This window comes from Pseudophryne corroboree, chromosome 2 (genome assembly GCF_028390025.1).
Source record: "Pseudophryne corroboree isolate aPseCor3 chromosome 2, aPseCor3.hap2, whole genome shotgun sequence".
NCBI lineage: Eukaryota > Metazoa > Chordata > Amphibia > Anura > Myobatrachidae > Pseudophryne > Pseudophryne corroboree.
Window position 1 is genome coordinate 894,431,625 of NC_086445.1, and position 21,262 is coordinate 894,452,886.

At 44.4% G+C, this 21,262-nt stretch overlaps 1 protein-coding gene and 1 long non-coding RNA gene across 8 annotated transcripts in view; one reads left to right on the plus strand and one right to left on the minus strand.

Moving 5' to 3' along the window:
* The window catches only part of EXO5 (exonuclease 5), a 289,903-nt gene that overhangs the window by 87,587 nt on the left and 181,054 nt on the right, over window positions 1–21,262 (plus strand). For 2 of the 4 annotated variants that reach the window (XM_063956019.1, XM_063956022.1), the window contains exon 2: window positions 4,220–4,260. The exons of the other annotated variants lie outside the window; for them this stretch is intronic. The gene's annotated coding sequence lies outside the window, so the exon portion shown is untranslated. The remainder of the gene's footprint in view (window positions 1–4,219; window positions 4,261–21,262) is intronic. 4 annotated transcript variants of the gene reach the window in all.
* Window positions 6,555–21,262, minus strand: part of LOC135049971 (uncharacterized) — a 106,193-nt gene continuing 91,485 nt past the window's right edge. For 3 of the 4 annotated variants that reach the window (XR_010241525.1, XR_010241524.1, XR_010241523.1), the window contains exons 2-3: window positions 9,568–9,760; window positions 6,555–8,666 (exon numbers count right to left, since the gene is read on the minus strand). This is a non-coding gene — a long non-coding RNA (uncharacterized LOC135049971). The remainder of the gene's footprint in view (window positions 8,667–9,567; window positions 9,761–21,262) is intronic. The other variant, XR_010241522.1, reaches the window with a different exon arrangement.

The window sequence follows — 21,262 nt, forward strand, 5'->3', positions numbered from 1 at the left end:
TCCACAAGGATCGCTCCGGGGTCTTTTGTTCTTGACCCGTATGCCGGAACTTTGTGGTTCAGACGGGACACCATGAGATCTCTCTCTGGCAACCCCCACTTGTCTACTAGTGTCTGAAATACTTCCGGGTGTAGAGCCCATTCGGTTGCTTGAATGGTGTGTCGACGGAGAAAGTCCGCTTCCCAGTTTAGAACTCCTGGAACGAACACTGCGGACAATGCTGGAAAGTGGAGTTCTGCCCACTTTAGTATTTGACTTACCTCCTTCATTGCTCTTTGGCTGCGAGTTCCTCCCTGATGGTTGAGGTATGCTACTGCCGTTGCATTGTCCGAGCGGATCTGGACTCGTTTTCCTTGCAGAATGTCCTTTGCCTGAATTAGTGCCCTGTATATGGCTCGTAGTTCCAACAGATTTATTGGCAGGCAACCTTCTTCTTTGGTCCATTGTCCCTGGAACCATAATTTTCCAGACACTGCTCCCCAGCCCTGAAGACTGGCATCTGTTGTCAGGATCTCCAAATCTAATATCCAAAAGGGTCTCCCCTTGTCTAGATGGGATGTCTGTAGCCACCAGGCTAACAACCTTTTTACCTTTACTGGAAGTACCATCACTTGTTTCTTTATTGTCTGATGCACTCCATTCCATCTGGTCAGAATCAGATGTTGCAAAGGTCTTGAGTGGAATTGTGCATATTCCACCATGTCGAATGCTGACCCCATCACTCGCATTGCCGTGTGAACTGATATTGTTTGACTGTGTAACAACTCCCAAGTCATTAACTGCACCTTGGATATCTTTTCACAGGTAAAATTATTTTCTGCAGACCTGAATCCAGTACAGCCCCTAAGTGAATCATCCGTTGCGACGGAATCAGAGACGACTTTGCCCAATTTATGAGCCATCCATGTTTCTGTAGACAAGTTATTGTCTGTTGGAGATGGCTCAAGAGCAATTCCTAGGATTGTGCCAGGATTAAAAGATTGTCGAGGTATGGAAAAATTCTTATCCCCTGCTTGCGGAGATAAGTTGCCATAACCACCATGATCTTGGTAAATACTCTGGGGGCTGTGGCTAACCCAAAGGGTAAGGCCTGGAACTGAAAATGTTGCTGGAGGATAGCGAACCTGAGGTAACACTGATGAGACAATGCTATCGGCACATGCAGGTAAGCATCTTGTATATCCAGAGATACCATGTAATCCCCTGGTTACATGGCCAAAATTATGGAACGTAATGTTTCCATATGGAACTTTGGGACCCAAATGTATTTGTTTAACATTTTGAGATTGAGGATGGGTCAAACGACCCATTGGGCTTCTGGATCAAAAATAGGTTGGAGTAAAACCCCTGCCCCCGTTGTTCCGGAGGTACTGGAATAATTACTCCGGACTGAAGCAATTTGTGAACTGCTTCTTGCAGTGCCCTGGCATTAGCCTCTATGTGAGACGGGCTGGTACAAAAAACCTTCGAGGAGGCTGCTTTTTGAATGGGAAAACATAACCCAGAGATACCACTTCTTGCACCCAAGCGTCTGTTGTCGACTGCTGCCATATGTGAGCAAACTGAAGAAGACGGCCCCCTACCTTGGAGTCCCCCAAGTGGAGGCCCGCACCATCAGGCTGACGGTTTCTGTTCTGGTTTCGAAGTTGGCCCTCTAGTTGCCCACTGCTTCCTTGTTTTACCAGACTTATTGTGCTGGGTTTACCATGGTCCGACTCCTGCCGCACCAAACAAAAAACTGATTTGACTGAGTCAGTGGGCAAGATTATATGGATGAGCCCGGTGCATCCTGGGAGGCCACAAAGCTTGTGATCGATTTGGTGCCAATCCACTGACGCTCCAGCATATCCCAATGTTATCCTGTGGATAACCTGTGGACCCTGCCAGAGAAAAGAGAGAGATATCAAGCACTATGGTACTGAGGAGATTTTCCTTGATACAATGAACTCAAAGCGCAGGGAAATTATCAATTCACTCATCTAGCGTGCGATATAAAAGGAGGACAGGGAAACAAAGTGAACACACATTTAGGTTTCATAGAATATAATGAGGTTTTTTAAGTATAGAGCAATACATATAGCTGTGTGAAGATAGATTTGGCCTTGTGCGTTAGATAAGATATTGGAACCAATCATGCAGAAATTACACATTAGTACCTTCAATATTCCAGTGTAACAGTTGTCTTTTATGTTAAAAAGTATCTGTAACAATTGTTACCATTACTCAATGTAACAGGTGGCTGGGAGCATTCAAATAGAGCAGCCTGTGCTACTTAAGTTTTGGCCAATTCAGTGCCCTAGCATTGGTTAGCAACCACTGCCATATGTTCTACCTGCTTTAGATCATCGTTTTTATAACACAATATGGACTAATGCCACACAGCCGTTTTCCTGCATAAAAAAATTTAAATTTGCCATACCGCCCTCTGGTATAATTGTATTACCACATACCCTCAAAAATTTTACACATGAAAACCGGTACAAATTTGTAAAGGTGGCGTGGCCACGGGCAAAAGGGGACGTGGTCGCGTCCCCTTTCCTATACTTTTAATGTTCATTTTTAGAGTCAAAAATCGGTACAAAGCCCTTTTTGGCAGGTACAGACCATAAAAAAAGGTACTGTACCTGCCAAAAAGGTACAGTTGGAGGGTATGTTAACATACAGTGTGGCACAGTGTGGCTGTATAATCATCCACATCCATTTCCTGCTTTGTTGAATGAGGCACGGTGTGGACTGAGTGACTGACAGGTCCGTCTCCTGTCGGCTCTGCCAATCACGTGTGCACGCCCTACGTGACCGCATTCACTTCTCCCAATGTACGTTTCACAAGTATTTGTTCACAGGTAGCGTGAACCACAGACCACCCAGGTCTGTGCTATAACAGGGAGGGCCGCCAATCACGGCCCTCCTCAGTTGATTCAATTAGCGGCATGAGCTTTTCATCCAATCACAGTGCACCCATGTTAAAGCTGGGCTAATAATGTTGATCGATACCCCATCTGCATGAATACTCATATTGGCAATGTGGATATATGATACATGGTTGTAACATTAGATAGTGAGTGCAAATCATTTGTACTCATAAATAAATGTTTGGAGCTATGTATCTGATACATACAAAGAAAATAGAACAAGGAAAATAAAGAGATAAGTATCTTGGTAGGTATTAATCTTAAAGGTAGGTATTGGAGAAAAAGGGGGCATTTCTGTACGCATACTTGTCCTCGGTTGGTGGCTGGAGTAGCCAGAGAGGGAGATAATGAGAAATTCGCTGCTGGGAGAAAACATGCTTTTATTAGAGGCATATTGTTGCACCATTGATAACAAATAGCCCCTACACATTTGAAGATTTGCCGCTGAGGTGCCCAACAACCGATATGGACGGCGGATGACCTGGTGGCGGGGTGGGTGATGGGGGAGTGAGGTTTCTTCACTCCCCCCGTCATTCGGCCTCATAGCCCTGCATGCTAATATGGACGATATTGTTCATATTGGCTTGCAGGCATAAACGACCCGGCATCAACGAATGACCACAGGGCCACGCATAGTTAATCGTTCGTGCCTACACACTGAGCGATATGAACAATTTCTTGTTCATTACTGAACAAGATTGTTCATATCGGCCGCACACATCGGCAAGTGTGTAGGGCCATTTAAGGTGGGAAGAGACTTTCTTTGTATTGGATCCATAACATCTACGAAAGGACTTCCTCCATCTTGGTATGAGACCCACCAATGTTTTAAAAATAGACATTTTTTAAACATCTTGCTTTAAAAGTTTTTATTTTGTCAAAGTGACTCCTTTTTTGTGGAATAAATTGTATGTCACTTTATCACCGTCGACTGAATGTGTTAATAAAACAACTGAATACTTGGACCATTAAGGAATCGGCCTTGGAGTGTTTATATTACATGCAACACAAGTGAGCACAGTGAGTTTATTGCAGAGGGGGCACCACCGTCGCATTATTATTATTCTTGGTGGTGATATTACCCTGGAGATTAAAAGAACCCTATGAGTTATTGCATATCAGCTTTAGGCTGTGAGTTTAATGTGTGGGGGGCTACTCCAGTAATTGTGATTTTACAAGGTGGTGGATAGTCTGCACACTCACATTGAAATCCATATTGGGTGCCAGACACATTATAGACTTTATTAGCCTACATAACAGTATTATACTATTGCTTGTTCTTTTTCTCCCCGCATGTATGCCTGAAGATTTGCTCAAAAAGACATCAGAAGCTCGGAAATACAGGGGAGTAAGGATCGTTTAGCTTATGTCCATAGCGCCGTCTGTTTCCTATGTACTGTATTTTGGATTACTGTTGAAGTTTTTGGTGTTAACTCAAATTGGTGGCTGCTTTGATTTGCACACTGTAGGAAACTCAATCTGATTACTCTGTACATGTTATGCTGTATGTAACATATGTGCTGGCTGGTTAGCCCGGGAATCGGCACCGCTGTGTGCATTAAGCTGCTGTGTGGCACCCGGAACTCAGCAGCATTAGGGTTCACTTTCCTTCAAAGCCCACCCTAGACTCCTATTGGCTAGTTTCACAGGTATCTGGAAGCAGGCTTAGAAGGAGAGTAAAGCCTAACGCTGCTGCCTCCCAGGTGCCACGTGGCAGCTTAATATACACAACTCTACCCCGATCCCCGGGAAAACCAGCTAGCACATATATTACATACAGCATAGCATTCATATTTATATGTGATAAGCCCAAACCTACCCCCCCCCCCCCCCCACTGTTTGGTCGGCACTGCAGCCCAGCAGCTGCCACTGGTTATATGTTTTGAGAAAAGTTAGTAACAAAGGGGGTAATTCAGACCTGATCATAGCAGCAAATTTGTTAGCAGTTAGGCAAAACCATTGGGGTCATTCTGAATTGATAGCTCACTAGCAACTTTTTGCTGGCTTGCGATCAAATAGTCGCCACCTGGGGGAGTGTATTTTCGCTTTGCAATTGTGTGAACGTGTGTGCTGCCAAGCGTGCTGAAAAAATTTTGTGCAGTTTCTAAGTAGCTCTAGACTTACTCAGCCCTTGCGATCATTTCAGTGTGTCTGGACTGTATTTGACGTCAGACACCCGCCCTGCAAACGCTTGGACACGCCTGCGTTTTTCCAACCACTCCCTGAAAACGGTCAGTTGACACCCATAAACGCCCTCTTCCTGTCAATCACCGTGCGTTCGGCTGTGCGAATGGATTCTTCGTTAAATCCATCGCTCAGCAACGAACCGCTTTGTACTCGTACGACGCGCATGCACAGTTTAGCTGCGGTTGAGATGATCGCTGCGCTGCAAAAAGTTGCTAGCGAGCGATCAACTCCGAATGACCCCCCATGTGCACTGCAGGTGTGGCAGCTATAACATGTGTAGAGAGTTAGATTTGGGTGGGTTATATTGTTTCTGTGCAGGGTAAATACTGGCTGCTTTATTTTACACTGCAATTTAGATTTCAGATTGAACACACCACACCCAAATGTAACTTTCTCTGCACATGTTATATCTGCCCCCCCTGCAGTGCACATGGGCCCTCATTCCGAGTTGTTCGCTCGGTATTTTTCATCGCATCGCAGTGAAAATCCGCTTAGTACGCATGCGCAATGTTCGCACTGCGACTGCGCCAAGTAACTTTACTATGAAGAAAGTATTTTTACTCACGGCTTTTTCTTCGCTCCGGCGATCGTAATGTGATTGACAGGAAATGGGTGTTACTGGGCGGATACACGGCGTTTCAGGGGCGTGTGGCTGAAAACGCTACCGTTTCCGGAAAAAACGCAGGAGTGGCCGGGGAAACGGTGGGAGTGCCTGGGCGAACGCTGGGTGTGTTTGTGACGACAACCAGGAACGACAAGCACTGAAATGATCGCACAGGCAGAGTAAGTCTGGAGCTACTCTGAAACTGCTAACTCGTTTGTAATCGCAATATTGCGCGTACGTCGGTCGCAATTTTAAGAAGCTAAGATTCACTCCCAGTAGGCGGCGGCTTAGCGTGTGTAACTCTGCTACATTCGCCTTGCGAGCGAACAACTCGGAATGAGGGCCCTGGTTTTGCCCAACTGCTAACAAATTTGCTGCTACGATCAGGTCTGAATTACCCCTAAAGTCTGCTAGAAAAGCATTGTTCCATTTCACTTTCTCATTTTCTAAAACGGTAGTAACAAGACACATGGCTTGCTGCCATGGACTGAATTAATCCAGCCTGGAACTGAAGTAACGATCAGTGGAAAGGTGTATAGTTATTCATTTAGAACCATGCCAGTAAGACAAGGCACTCGGATAAACTGTGTGTATTTTGCAACTCTGCCAAAGTGCTTATACATAGCCCACCAACTGCAGCATTCTCCCCCAGACTAAATCAATACCCAATTGCCGAAGGGCTTAGTATTTACTTGAAGATTCTAAACTAGTAACAGAGCCCAATTGAAGTTTTCTCGTAAATATGTGAATCATTTGATTAAAAATTGTATTTTAAAAAATCATTGCAAATAATGTATGACTAGGTTGTAAATATTTAATTACATCAACTTGGTGTTTCTGCATGATGAAACCAATTCACAACAGGCCCAAATATTGTCCATTCGATATGATTTTTTCCAGATTTTAGAAGGAAACAATATATATGTGAAAGCATATCTGGGAGAATACTTGTTTACATTATTTTTCATTAAAACATACTGTATCTTTCAGTAAGACCTGTTTGCTTTTGTTGTTTTGTTGGTGAGACTGATGGTTGCATCTAAAGATGCAGCAAGTGGTATTGGAGTGTCTAAGGACACTGATAGTGGGCATCTCAGTCGTTGCACATTCAGACTTAGGTGGGACACATACTAGGACAATGTGTTTTTTTAGCCAATAGCACGGCCGATGTAGCAAAATATTGCACAGCCTTACACACTGCATGATTCAGTGTATGACTGCGCAACATAGTGGTACATCCCGCATCCATCTGCATGCGGTCGTCAGCAGGGTCGTCCCATCTGATGTGCAGCACGTCAGATGGGTCGACCCCGCTAATGACGAACGTGCAATTGAGCGTACACACTGTGCAATATGGATGACATATACAGGGCCGGACTGGCCCACAGGGTAAACCACCGGTGGGCCCCACTGCCTGTGGGCCCTCCTCCTCCTCTGGGGATCAGGTTCCAGACTCTATCCTAGTGCACTTCAATTATGCATTATACATGTGTTACATTATACTTCACAAGAATATGGTTTATTATATATTTACCAAGGGGCACAGAACATGTACTCTGTAATGGTTAAACAAACCTCAGTGGTGGCTGTCCATGCCCCACTGGAGTCTGGCAACACCCTTAAGCATGGGCCCCTAGAACAGCATCCCCCCGGTGGGCCCTTCATGCCCCAGTCCGACACTGGACATATAGTTCACTTCGGAAAGATACAGTATATCATCCAATATAACGCCTAATGTGTACCTGGCCTTACACTTGTACACCAGGAAAGGGCTTGCAGCGGTATTTGCAGAAGTAATACTGGAAAAAGACACACATACAGGCGCTGCAGTGTCCAACCAAGAATTGAGCCCCAAAAAGGTCTCTACTCCAATTTAATCTCTGCATTGCATAGCCACCAGCATCTTGTGGTTTACCCAAGGAATGTTACATACTCAGCCCAGTATCTGCAACTTCTGGTGATGGACATTAGCTGGATAGATAAGTGTTGGTCATTTGCTGGATAAGAGAGGGTTAGTCGTACAAACAACTATTGGAAATAGGGATTTTCACAGTTTAATAATTATGGCCCACAAACTGTTAAAGCTTATCAGTATGACAAATGGTGACAAACGCAGGTCACCCAAACCCAACCCATTTAAACTAAGTATTGCCTATCCACTAAACCCAATGCTAGAATAGGTTAGGTGTTGTCACAAAAAAAATCATTGACATTCTTATGTGTAACATTACTACCCATTATAGATATGTTTTGAACAAATAAACTATGCAACAATTTGTTTTTGTGCTTTGGTTTTCTAATGGAATGTTTTTTTTTCTCCATACAAATCCACAACTCGGAATGTTCCTGTAGCCAGAATGTAGAATTCTGTTGCACTTACATTAACAGTATTACTGGTAAAAAGTTATTTTACTTCCCCTGGCACCCAGACGGAAGAAATGAGTGGAAATTATAGACTAAAAACTTGTCCACATGGGTGTCCTGATTTCTGTTGCCCGATCTTAATTGCAGCGTAAATGCCTCCTCTTGTTTTTGCCTTCAATGACAAACAGACACATTTGTTAAAGGACTAAAATAAAGCTTTTTATAGTTTTCTCAGATGCTCCATTTTTCAATGTGTTGTACAGATTTCAGAGTAGTATGATATTCCAGTGTCACAAATGATTACAGAAAACAGAGATGGCTCCATTCCTTGCGGGATACTGTTTGACTTTAAGCAAAGCTGGTTACAGTCACATTTTTCATTTTGTTTTCACATACGCTATCCAATGCCAAATAAGAGGACGTCAATTAAATTTTCATTACAGTTCCAGACTTGACTTTGGCATAAAAGCAATGGATTGAGGGAAGGCTTGTCTGCATGCTCTTGATAAGATTGCATTACACAAATTTATTTGCTATCCATTTTCCCTGGATATATTTGGTCATGTCATGTTTTCGCCTTCCATTAGGTTGTCTTTGTTCTGCATCAATAAAGAGGATTATTAATGTGCTATCTGCTCATTTTTTTCCACAACAAACATAAACCATAAGCAGAAAAGTGTTAGAGTAGTTATCAATATAAAGAAACTAATTTTCATATAAACTTTCCAAACACTGCTTTTCTATTGGATGAAAGATGATAAAGATACAGATTTGACATACTGTACTTTGTAAAAAGACTGGATCAAGGTTTAAAGTGGTCCTAGAGAGGTGGTGGAACTCTTATCCCCGGCCAAATAAACCCCCTCTCCCATTAGGTGGAGCCAGGGCCAGTGCTAGGGTTTTTGGCACTCCCTACAAACAATAAATTTGTGCCCTAATTCCCATACTTTATATAGGGACGAGGGTCTCACAGGAAAGGGTGTGGTCACACAATAGCACTCCCAATTAAAATTATGCCACAGATAAGTATAATCTTATTCGCATTACACCGCACATAAGGGCAGATTTATTAAGCTCGGTGAAGTGATAAATTGGAAGGTGATAAAGTACCAGCCAGTCAGCTCCTAACTGTCATTTTTCAAACCCAGCCTGTAACATGGAAGTTAGGATCTGGTAGGCTGGCCCTTTATCACCTTCCACTTTATCACTTTGACAAGCTTAATAAATCTGCCCCATAGTGCTCTATTCATATTACACCACATATTTTCACATTACGTCACTTAGTAGTGCCCCTTATTCACATTACACAACACAGTAGTACCCCTTATACACATTATGCCAAACAGTAGTGCCCCTTATAAACAATGCCCAAAGTAGTAGCGTTACTTATACACATGTCCACAATAGTACTGCCTCTTATGTATAATGTCCACAGAAGTGTCATTTATACATACAGTATAATGCCCACAGAAGTGTTGCTCTGTCACTCCAGTAGCTCACCGTCTGGGTCCCTCTAGCAGCTCCATGTCCTGTGTACTTCCAACAGCTTCCCTGCCTCTGTGTCCCTCCAGCCCCCTCTCATTTTGTCTTCAGCATGCAAAGAGCCTGCTCCTCTTCGTGGCCCTACTTCACTTCAGCGGCAGTCACGGCATGTCATCCCATACACATTGCCAGAGAAAGAAGCTGCTGGGACCTGAAGAGGGGACAAATGCCGTCAGACAGATACAGCGTGTATAAGTACCAGGAGGGGCAGGCCACATGTAAAGGAGGACCTGGAGTCACCAAGACCTGAGGAAGGGGGTGGTGGCTGCAGCTCATCAGTGACACTAGCATCGCCTATATCATCTATTGACGTGGGTGGTGGGATGGGCTTTTCTGTTGGAATTATTGTGCAGGTCCACGGTCCATTACAGGTGGTGAAACTCCGTTCCAAACCATTCCTCCCACTTTAACCACTGGGCTGGATAAATAAACAATAATCGGTTCCATATGGAAACTCAAATATGAGCCCTAGTACTGTAACGAAAACAAAAGCATTGTAATCTTTTGATTTCCAGTGCCAGAGATATCTCACAGGTCCTGGTGCTAGAGAAGTGGGTGTGGCCACATCTCACAGGTCCTGATGCTAAAGAAGGGGGTGTGGCCACATCTCACAGGTCCTGGTGCAGAAGAAGGGGGGGTGGCTACATCTCACGGGTCCTGGTGCTAGAGAAGGGTGTGTGTCCACATCTCAAAGGTCCTGGTGCTAGAAAAGGGGGTTTGACCACATCTCACAGGTCCTGGTTCTAGAGAAGGGGTGTGGCCTATAATGGTGGCAAGGCTATGTGCTCTCTGAAAAAATTCTGGTGACACACAGGGGTCTATTCTGACCCGAAAGCAACGCGGGTTTCTACTCAGCAGCTGCATTCGGGCCATCTGCTTATGGGCATTTGCCATAGTGTGCTTGCACGACCGTTCACACTGCTGAAGGGTGGGCTGCATTTTGATTGACAGGTCAGACCATTTTGGGGGCAAGCGGGAGAGGCAACCAAGCATTGCTTTGGCAGGCTGCACAAAACAGGGGCAAGACGGGACTGTTTTAGGGGCGGCTGGGTGATGTCACATGCAGCCGCTCCGGAAAAAAATGCTCACTGACTGCCTGACAGTGCAGCCAGGCTGTGCTGCTAGGGATCAACCCTAGATCTGATGCGTATGCAATTAAATTGCAGATGCATCTGGAGGCAGCCCCACACATGCTGGGTGGCCTTGCCCTGTGCTGGGCGGCCCTCAGCATGTGCAGAGATGAACACAGATCTGGCTGTGCTCGCAGCAATCTGCGTTCATCTCTGAATAACCCCCACAATGCAGGGGAGTAATTCTTCCTTGGTCTGGCATCCTCTGACAAGCCCGGGCACAGGTAATATAGACCCATCCCTATTCTTGGCATCCCTGTTTATATCCTCTTACCTAACATATCTCAGCATCATGATACTGTTGGATCTAGCATGTAGTTTGCCTCCAGGGTTTTCAGGGTCAGTGTCAGACTGGGGTATGAAGGGCCCACCGGGAAGATGTGGTAGTAGGGGCCCATGTTTAGGAGTGTGCCAAGTTTCCAGATGAGGTGTGGCCAGACACCACATTGGTTTGCCTAACCATTAGAGAGTACATGGGCTGGGCCCCTTGATAAATATATATAGTAAATTACTGCTAGTGCATGTAATGTACCAGATTAATAACAGCAATACACTGTAGAGAATAGTCCTGCGCGGTATAAGGTGACATGTATAATGTATAATTCAAGTGCAGAGTCTGGAACCTGATCCCTAGAGGAGGAGGGCCCCCATGCAGTGGGGAACACTGGCGGTTTCCCCTGTATCCCTGTGGGCCAGTCCAACCCTCTCAGAGCTCACACCTCTGTATGATTTCTGTCCGATTTTGATTGCGATCACTGCAACTATTGAGGTTTAACTCTATCCTCTAGTCAGCAATTGAGGTTTAGCTTTCTCCTCGGAAAGTGACTCTAAACAACCGAGATGCGGAATCTTCTTGGTAGTAATAGGATACAGTTTGCGCCACAGATTTCCTTGCAAAACAAAGCTTTAGCTAAACAACAGTGCTTCATGAAACAATGACAGTCCCGATATACCCTTACCATAACAATAAGGTGACTGGCATTTAAATTTTTGCACAGTCTGCTACTTTAGTGACCTGCTCAATTCCCTACCTGAACCCTCTGGCACTTTCTCTTCATTTGATCCCACAAGTGAAGATGAAGTATCAACACTCTTTTCATCCTCCTACTCCACTACCTCTCCTCTTGATCCTATACCCTCACAGGTCAGTAAAACTTTGTCTCCTGTGCTTATCCCAACCTTAACTAAAATCTGTAATCTCTCTCTCTCTACTGGTATCTTTCCCTCTCTGTTTAAACATGCAGTCATTACTCCCATTCTAAAAAAACACAACTCTGACCCAAACACACTCTCTAACTACCGTCCCATTTCCCAGCTACCCAGTCCCTCCAAGCTACTTGAGAGGCTTGCTTACACTCGCCTTACACACTTTCTTAACTCGCACAACTTATTGGATCCACTTCAGTCAGGCTTTCGTGCCCAACACTCCACAGAGACGGCAGTGACCAAAGTAGTGAATGATCTAGTCACTGCTAGATCAAAAGGCCATTACACACTACTTATTCTTCTAGATCTCTCTGCTGCTTTTGACACTGTTGACCACTCTCTTCTCATACAAACACTACAATCCCTAGGTCTTCAGGATACAGCCCTTTCTTGGTTCTCATCCTACCTATCTAATCGCTCTTTCAGTGTTCACTTCTCTGATTCTACCTCCTCTTCTCTACCTCTATCAGTTGGAGTACCGCAAGGCTCAGTCTTAGGTCCTCTGCTTTTCTCAATCTATACCTCCTCTCTTGGTAAACTAATCAGCTCCTTTGGATTTCAGTATCATTTGTATGCTGATGATACTCAAATCTACCTATCCTCCCCAGATTTGTCACCACCAGTATTGGCTTGTGTCACTGGATGCCTGTCTGCCATTTCATCTTGGATGTCATCTCGCCACCTCAAACTCAACATTTCCAAAACCGAATTAATTATTTTCCCACCAGCTAAGAGTAGTTACCAACCTGATATCTCTATAACTGTTGACAATGCAACTATCCACCCCACCCCACAAGCTCGTTGCCTAGGTGTCACCCTTGACTCTGAACTGTCCTTTGTTCCACACATTCAATCTGTCTCTAAATCATGTTACATGCACCTTAAAAACATATCCAAAATACGCCCTTATCTTACACAAGACACTGCAAAAACTCTAATCCATGCACTCATCATCTCCCGCATTGATTATTGTAATAGTCTCATTACTGGTCTTCCCAAACATAGGCTATCACCACTTCAATCCATTTTAAATGCAGCTGCGAGGCTAATCTTCCTCGCCAGACGTTCTTCATCTGCTGATCCGCTCTGTCAGTCCCTCCATTGGTTACCGGTATTCTACCGTGTCAAATATAAAATACTTTTACTTACATACAAGGCTATTAACCAGACTGCACCATCATACATCTCCTCACTCATCTCAAAATATCTCCCTACCAGACCTCTCCGCTCTGCACAAGATCTGCGTCTCTCATCCACATGTATTACCTGTTCCCACTCAAAATTACAGGACTTTACCCGGGCTTCACCCACTCTGTGGAATGCACTCCCACGCACAATAAGACTCTCCTCTAGTCTCCAAACCTTTAAACGTTCTCTGAAAACTCATCTCTTCAGACAAGCCTACCAAATTTCAGACCCACACACATAACCTTCACAGCTTCCCTATCAAGTTACATCCCCTCTGTACAGTCCACATAAACTCACATTTTGTCTTCCAACATTGCTGGGTGATCATATCATATACAACCCATTAAGAACCTAGCAACCTGGGGAACCATTATGTGACAAGTAGCATCTATCCTTGTGTATCAATGCCTATTTCCCTATAGATTGTAAGCTTGCGAGCAGGGCCTTCCTACCTCTGTCTGTCTGTCTGTCTTTACCCAGTTTTGTTCTATAATTGTTGTTCTAATTGTAAAGCGCAACGGAATATGCTGCGCTATATAAGAAACTGCTAATAAATAATAAGAATTTACTTACCGATAATTCTATTTCTCGGAGTCCGTAGTGGATGCTGGGGTTCCTGAAAGGACCATGGGGAATAGCGGCTCCGCAGGAGACAGGGCACAAAAAGTAAAGCTTTAGGATCAGGTGGTGTGCACTGGCTCCTCCCCCTATGACCCTCCTCCAAGCCTCAGTTAGGTACTGTGCCCGGACGAGCGTACACAATAAGGAAGGATTTATGAATCCCGGGTAAGACTCATACCAGCCACACCAATCACACTGTACAACCTGTGATCTGAACCCAGTTAACAGTATGATAACAGCGAAGCCTCTGAAAAGATGGCTCACAACAATAATAACCCGATTTTTGTAACTATGTACAAGTAATGCAGATAATCCGCACTTGGGATGGGCGCCCAGCATCCACTACGGACTCCGAGAAATAGAATTATCGGTAAGTAAATTCTTATTTTCTCTATCGTCCTAGTGGATGCTGGGGTTCCTGAAAGGACCATGGGGATTATACCAAAGCTCCCAAACGGGCGGGAGAGTGCGGATGACTCTGCAGCACCGAATGAGAGAACTCCAGGTCCTCCTTAGCCAGGGTATCAAATTTGTAGGATTTTACAAACGTGTTTGCCCCTGACTAAATAGCCGCTCGGCAAAGTTGTAAAGCCGAGACCCCTCGGGCAGCCGCCCAAGATGAGCCCACCTTCCTTGTGGAATGGGCATTTACATATTTTGGCTGTGGCAGGCCTGCCACAGAATGTGCAAGCTGAATTGTATTACACATCCAACTAGCAAAAGTCTGCTTAAAAGCAAGAGCACCCAGTTTGTTGGGTGCATACAGGATAACAGCAAGTCAGTTTTCCTGACTCCAGCCGTCCTGGAACCTATATTTTCAGGGCCCTGACCACATCTAGCAACTTGGAGTCCTCCAAGTCCCTAGTAGGCGCAAGACACCACAATAAGCTGGTTCAGGTGAAACACTGACACCACCTTAGGGAGAGAACTGGGGACGAGTCCGCAGCTCTGCCCTGTCCGAATGGACAAACAGATATGGGCTTTTTTGAGAAAAAAACCACCAATTTGACACTCGCCTGGTCCAGGCCAGGTCCAAGAGCATGATCACTTTTCATGTGAGATGCTTCAAATCCACAGATTTGACTGGTTTTAAACCAATGTGTTTTGAGGAATCCCAGAACTACGTTGAGATCCCACAGTGCCACTGGAGGCACAAAAGGGGGTTGTATATGCAATACTCCCTTGACAAACTTCTGGACTTCAGGAACTGAAGCCAATTCTTTCTGGAAGAAAAATCGACAGGGCCGAAATTTGAACCTTAATGGACCCCAATTTGAGGCCCATAGACACTCCTGTTTGCAAGAAATGCAGGAATCGACCGAGTTGAAATTTCTTAGTGGGGCCTTCCTGGCCTCACACCACGCAACATATTTTCGCCACATGTGGTGATAATGTTGTGCGGTCACCTCCTTTCTGGCTTTGACCAGGGTAGGAATGACCTCTTCCTGAATGCCTTTTCCCTTAGGATCCGGCGTTCCACCGCCATGCCGTCAAACGCAGCTGCGGTAAGTCTTGGAACAGACATGGTACTTGCTGAAACAAGTCCCTTCTTAGCGGCAGAGGCCATAAGTCCTCTGTGAGCATCTCTTGAAGTTCCGGGTACCAAGTCCTTCTTGGCCAATCCGGAGCCATGAGTATAGTTCTTACTCCTCTACGTCTTATAATTCTCAGTACCTTTAGGTATGAAAAGCAGAGGATGGAACACATACACCGACTGGTACACCCACGGTGTTACCAGAATGTCCACAGCTATTGCCTGAGGGTCTCTTAACCTGGCGCAATACCTGTCCCGTTTTTTGTTCAGACGGGACGCCATCATGTCCACCTTTGGTAATTCCCAACGGTTTACAATTATGTGGAAAACTTCCCCATGAAGTTCCCACTCTGCCGGGTGGAGGTCGTGCCTACTGAGGAAGTCTGCTTCCCAGTTTCCATTCCCGGAATGAAACACTGCTGACAGTGCTATCACATGATTTTCCGCCCAGCGAAAAGTCCTTGCAGTTTTTGCCACTGCCCTCCTGCTTCTTGTGCCGCCCTGTCTATTTACGTGGGCGACTGCCGTGATGTTTTATCCCACTGGATCAATACCGGCTGACCTTGAAGCAGAGGTCTTGCTAAGCTTAGAGCATTATAAATTTACCCTTAGCTATATTTATGTGGAGAAAAATCTCCAGACTTGATCACACTCCCTGGAAATTTTTTCCTTGTGTGACTGCTCCCCAGCCTCTCGGGCTGGCCTCCGTGGTCACCAACATCCAAAACTGAATGCCGAATCTGCGGCCCTCTAGAAGATGAGCACTCTGTAACCACCACAGCAGAGACACCCTTGTCCTTGGATATAGGGTTATCCGCTGATGCATCTGAAGATGCGATCCGGACCATTTGTCCAGCAGATCCCACTGAAAAGTTCTTGCATGAAATCTGCCGACTGGAATTGCTTCGAAGGAAGTCACCATTTTTTTACCATGGCCCTTGTGCAATGATGCACTGATTTTAGGAGGTTCCTGACTAGCTCGGATAACTCCCTGGCTTTCTCTTCCGGGAGAAACACCTTTTTCTGGACTGTGTCCAGAATCATCCCTAAGCACAGGAGACTTGTTGTCGGGATCAGCTGCGATTTTGGAATCTTTAGAATCCACCCCTGCTGTTGTAACAGTATCCGAGATAGTGCTACTCCGACCTCCAACTGTTCCCTGGACTTTGCCCTTATCAGGAGATCGTCCAAGTAAGGGACAATTAAGACGCCTTTTCTTCGAAGAAGAACCATCATTTCGGCCATTACCTTGGTAAAGACCCGGGGTGCCGTAGACAATCCAAACGGCAGCGTCTGAAACTGATAGTGACAGTTCTGTACCACGAACCTGAGGTACCCTTAGTGATAAGGGCAAATTTGGGACATGGAGGTAAGCATCCCTGATGTCTCGGGACACCAGATAGTCCCCTTCTTCCCGGTTCGTTATCACTGCTCTGAGTGACTCCATCTTGATTTGAACCTTTGTAAGTGTTCAAATTTTTTTAGATTTAGAATAGGTCTCACCTAGCCTTCTGGCTTCAGTACCACAATATAGTGTGGAATAATACCCCTTTTCTTGTTGTAGGAGGGGTAATTTAATTATCACCTGCTGGGAATACAGCTCGTGAATTTTTTTCCCATACTGCCTCCTTGTCGGAGGGAGACCTTGGTAAAGCAGCCTTCAGGAGCCTGCGCAGGGGAAACGTCTCGACATTCCAAACTGTACCCCTGGGATACTACTTGTAGGATCCAGGGGTCCTGTACGGTCTCAGCGTCATGCTGAGAGCTTGTCAGAAGCGGTGGAACGCTTCTGTTCCTGGGAATGGGCTGCCTGCTGCAGTCTTCTTCCCTTTCCTCTATCCCTGGGCAGATATGACTCTTATAGGGACGAAAGGACTGAAGCTGAAAAGACGGTGTCTTTTTCTGCAGAGATGTGACTTAGGGTAAAAACGGTGGATTTTCCAGCAGTTGCCGTGGCCACCAGGTCCGATGGACCGACCCCAAATAACTCCTCTTCCTTTATACGGCAATACACCTTTGTGCCGTTTGGAATCTGCATCACCTGACCACTGTCGTGTCCATAAACATCTTCTGGCAGATATGGACATCGCACTTACTCTTGATGCCAGAGTGCAAATATCCCTCTGTGCATCTCGCATATATAGAAATACATCCTTTAAATGCTCTATAGTCAATAAAATACTGTCCCTGTCAAGGGTATCAATATTTTTAGTCAGGGAATCCGACCAAGCCACCCCAGCTCTGCACATCCAGGCTGAGGCGATCGCTGGTCGCAGTATAACACCAGTATGTGTGTATATACTTTTTATGATATTTTTCCAGCCTCCTGTCAGCTGGCTCCTTGAGGACGGCCCTATCTATAGACGGTACCGCCACTTGTTCTGATAAGCGTGTGAGCGCCTTATCCACCCTAAGGGGTGTTTCCCAACGCGCCCTAACTTCTGGCGGGAAAGGGTATACCGCCCATATTTTCTATCGGGGGGAACCCACGCATCATCACACACTTCATTTAATTTATCTGATTCAGGAAAAACTACGGTAGTTTTTTCACATCCCACATAATACCCTCTTTTGTGGTACTTGTAGTATCAGAAATATGTAACACCTCCTTCATTGCCCTTAACGTGTGGCCCTAATAAGGAATACGTTTGTTTATTCACCGTCGACACTGGATTCAGTGTCCCTGTCTGTGTCTGTGTCGACCGATTAAAGTAAACGGGCGTTTTAAAACCCCTGACGGTGTTTTTGAGACGTCTGGACCGGTACTAATTGTTTGTCGGCCGTCTCATGTCGTCAACCGACCTTGGCGCGTGTTGACATTATCACGTAATTCCCTAAATAAGCCATCCATTCCGGTGTCGACTCCCTAGAGAGTGACATCACCATTACAGGCAATTGCTCCGCCTCCTCACCAACATCGTCCTCATACATGTCGACACACACGTACCGACACACAGCACACACACAGGGAATGCTCTGATAGAGGACAGGACCCACTAGCCCTTTGGAGAGACAGAGGGAGAGTTTGCCAGCACACACCAAAAACGCTATAATTATATAGGGACAACCTTATATAAGTGTTTTCCCTTATAGCATCTTTTTTATATATTTCTAACGCCAAATTAGTGCCCCCCCTCTCTGTTTTAACCCTGTTTCTGTAGTGCAGTGCAGGGGAGAGCCTGGGAGCCTTCCCTCCAGCCTTTCTGTGAGGGAAAATGGCGCTGTGTGCTGAGGAGATAGGCCCCGCCCCTTTTTCGGCGGCCTCGTCTCCCGCTCTTAACGGATTCTGGCAGGGGTTAAATATCTCCATATAGCCCCCGGAGGCTATATGTGAGGTATTTTTAGCCAAAAAAGGTTTTCATTTGCCTCCCAGGGCGCCCCCCTCCCAGCGCCCTGCACCCTCAGTGACTGCCGTGTGAAGTGTGCTGAGAGGAAAATGGCGCACAGCTGCAGTGCTGTGCGCTACCTTAAGAAGACTGAGGAGTCTTCTGCCGCCGATTCTGGACCTCTTCTCGTTTCAGCATCTGCAAGGGGGCCGGCGGCGAGGCTCCGGTGACCATCCAGGCTGTACCTGTGATCCTCCCTCTGGAGCTAATGTCCAGTAGCCAAGAAGCCAATCCATCCTGCACGCAGGTGAGTTCACTTCTTCTCCCCTAAGTCCCTCGTTGCAGTGATCCTGTTGCCAGCAGGACTCACTGTAAAATAAAAAACCTAAGCTAAACTTCTCTAAGCAGCTCTTTAGGAGAGCCACCTAGATTGCACCCTTCTCGGCCGGGCACAAAAATCTAACTGAGGCTTGGAGGAGGGTCATAGGGGGAGGAGCCAGTGCACACCACCTGATCCTAAAGCTTTACTTTTTGTGCCCTGTCTCCTGCGGAGCCGCTATTCCCCATGGTCCTTTCAGGAACCCCAGCATCCACTAGGACGATAGAGAAAAATAAATAAATAAATTTCTGCCTCAAAACTATTTTAGTTTGCTGAGGTACTGTATCTGCATAAAGGGGAGAGTATAAACGTGAACCTTCAAACATGCTAGATGGACTATCTATGTGATTCGGTGCGAAACCCAGGCATTTTGCAGTGCGCAGTCCATGTGCTTTATAAAGTAGGTCTCCTTTCTTTGTGTATTTGGGGCTTTGGACCACAAGGAGCTTGGAGATGTCAAATGTTGGACACTGCTCTGTGATATGTTGCTCACTGCTGTGTGATATGTTAGGCACCACTGCACTGCAGTATTGAGCCTCAGTGTCAGCCTTACACATTAGAATATTGATAGAAGAGATAGTGAGCCCAAAGTGTTAAAACAGGATACAGTAATTATTCTCTAGATTTCACACTAGAAATTATTCTCTAGATTTCACACTAGAAATTAGGACATACATTTGTTTTGTAATAGTATGGATATACAGAAACCACTTTGATGTTTTTTGTTTTATTTAATCAAATACTGTTAAGTAGAGATACATTAGTTAATTTCTAAAATCACAATAGTAGGTCTCAGCAATGTATGCGATGTCTCCTAAACCAAAACTTCATATATCAACTATCAGGAGTGAAACATAAAAAATGTGTATTTAATGGAAACATAAAACTAAAACAAATAGCAAAGGCACACATGAAAAATCAATATATAAAATAAATCACATGAACTGATGAAAATGGTCTTTATAAGGTAAGCATATCAAATTAAGGTCTGTAAAATAGTATAGTCACCCATTTGTTGTAGTAGGGAATGGCTGCATGGTGGTCCAGTTAATGATGATCCTATATAAATAATGTCTGGAACAGTTGCCCATTTAGGATTTAATAAGCATGGAAAGTAGCTTCTTGAAAAACAGGAGTTCTAGAGCTGTTGCATGTATGCAGAATTGCAGATGTTGTCAGACTGTGGATATCTGGTAGTTCCCATATAACCAAGGAACAACCAGATGGAGACTGCATATATATTTTAAGCAGCGCGTGTTTGCAGTATCCTTTAGGGCTGTATTAGCAGGCAAGGGGATTTGAACAATCTGTTACTACACTATAAAAGTTTTGCAAATCCTAATGTTATTTACAAAAGTTTCAAAGAAAATGAAAGAATAAGTATTACTGTATCCACCAAAGTAGGCTATATACCAACCCTTCATATGAAGTTCATACATACAGTATTTTTATATATATATATATATATATATATATATATATATATATATATATATATATATATATATATATATAATTTTTTTGGTAAATACTACACATATTCCTCTTAAATGTATCTTTATTTTATAGTCACCAACACTCTGTACATGGATACACATTTCAGAGCGTCTGTGTTTTCCTGACAGTCTAGCTACAGTATAATGTATTAAAAAAACACTACTACTAGAAATAAAGGGTAGATAGTTTGTACAAATGAATCAGTTTCATTATGATCAATGGACAATATAAAAAAAAAAAGTGCAGACAATAGACTTGGTGCAAGAAAACAAATAGTCTGCATGTTACTGATCTAGGAGCAATACCGAAACGCAAGCAATCAGAGCTGAACTAAAATCAATACACCTCTTTACATTGTATAGAAAACAAGTTGGATTCTGTTTATTCAGGAGGGAATAGATTGCCCAGCTCACCTCTACATTTTTCAGGCAACGTGATAGACATTAGAATGCCAAATCTTACATAATATATTGCATAACATTATTTTTTATAAAAGAACAAAAATGTATATTTGTAGTGTTGTGAAATTTTTTGTTGTTATCTCATCTGCAAATGTACAGTGGTGTTTGCCTTAAATGAAATTTGCCTGATATGCAGAAAAAAATAGAACTGTATAAGCTGTGATTAATGGAATTGTTTGTTTTGTTAGTAATAGAGCAATGGAAATATGTTTACATTTACACGGTTTTGGAACATTTCCCAGAATAATATAACAAGGAATCAGATACAGAATGTATAAATCAATATTCAATTTTGAGAAAGTCTTCAGTAT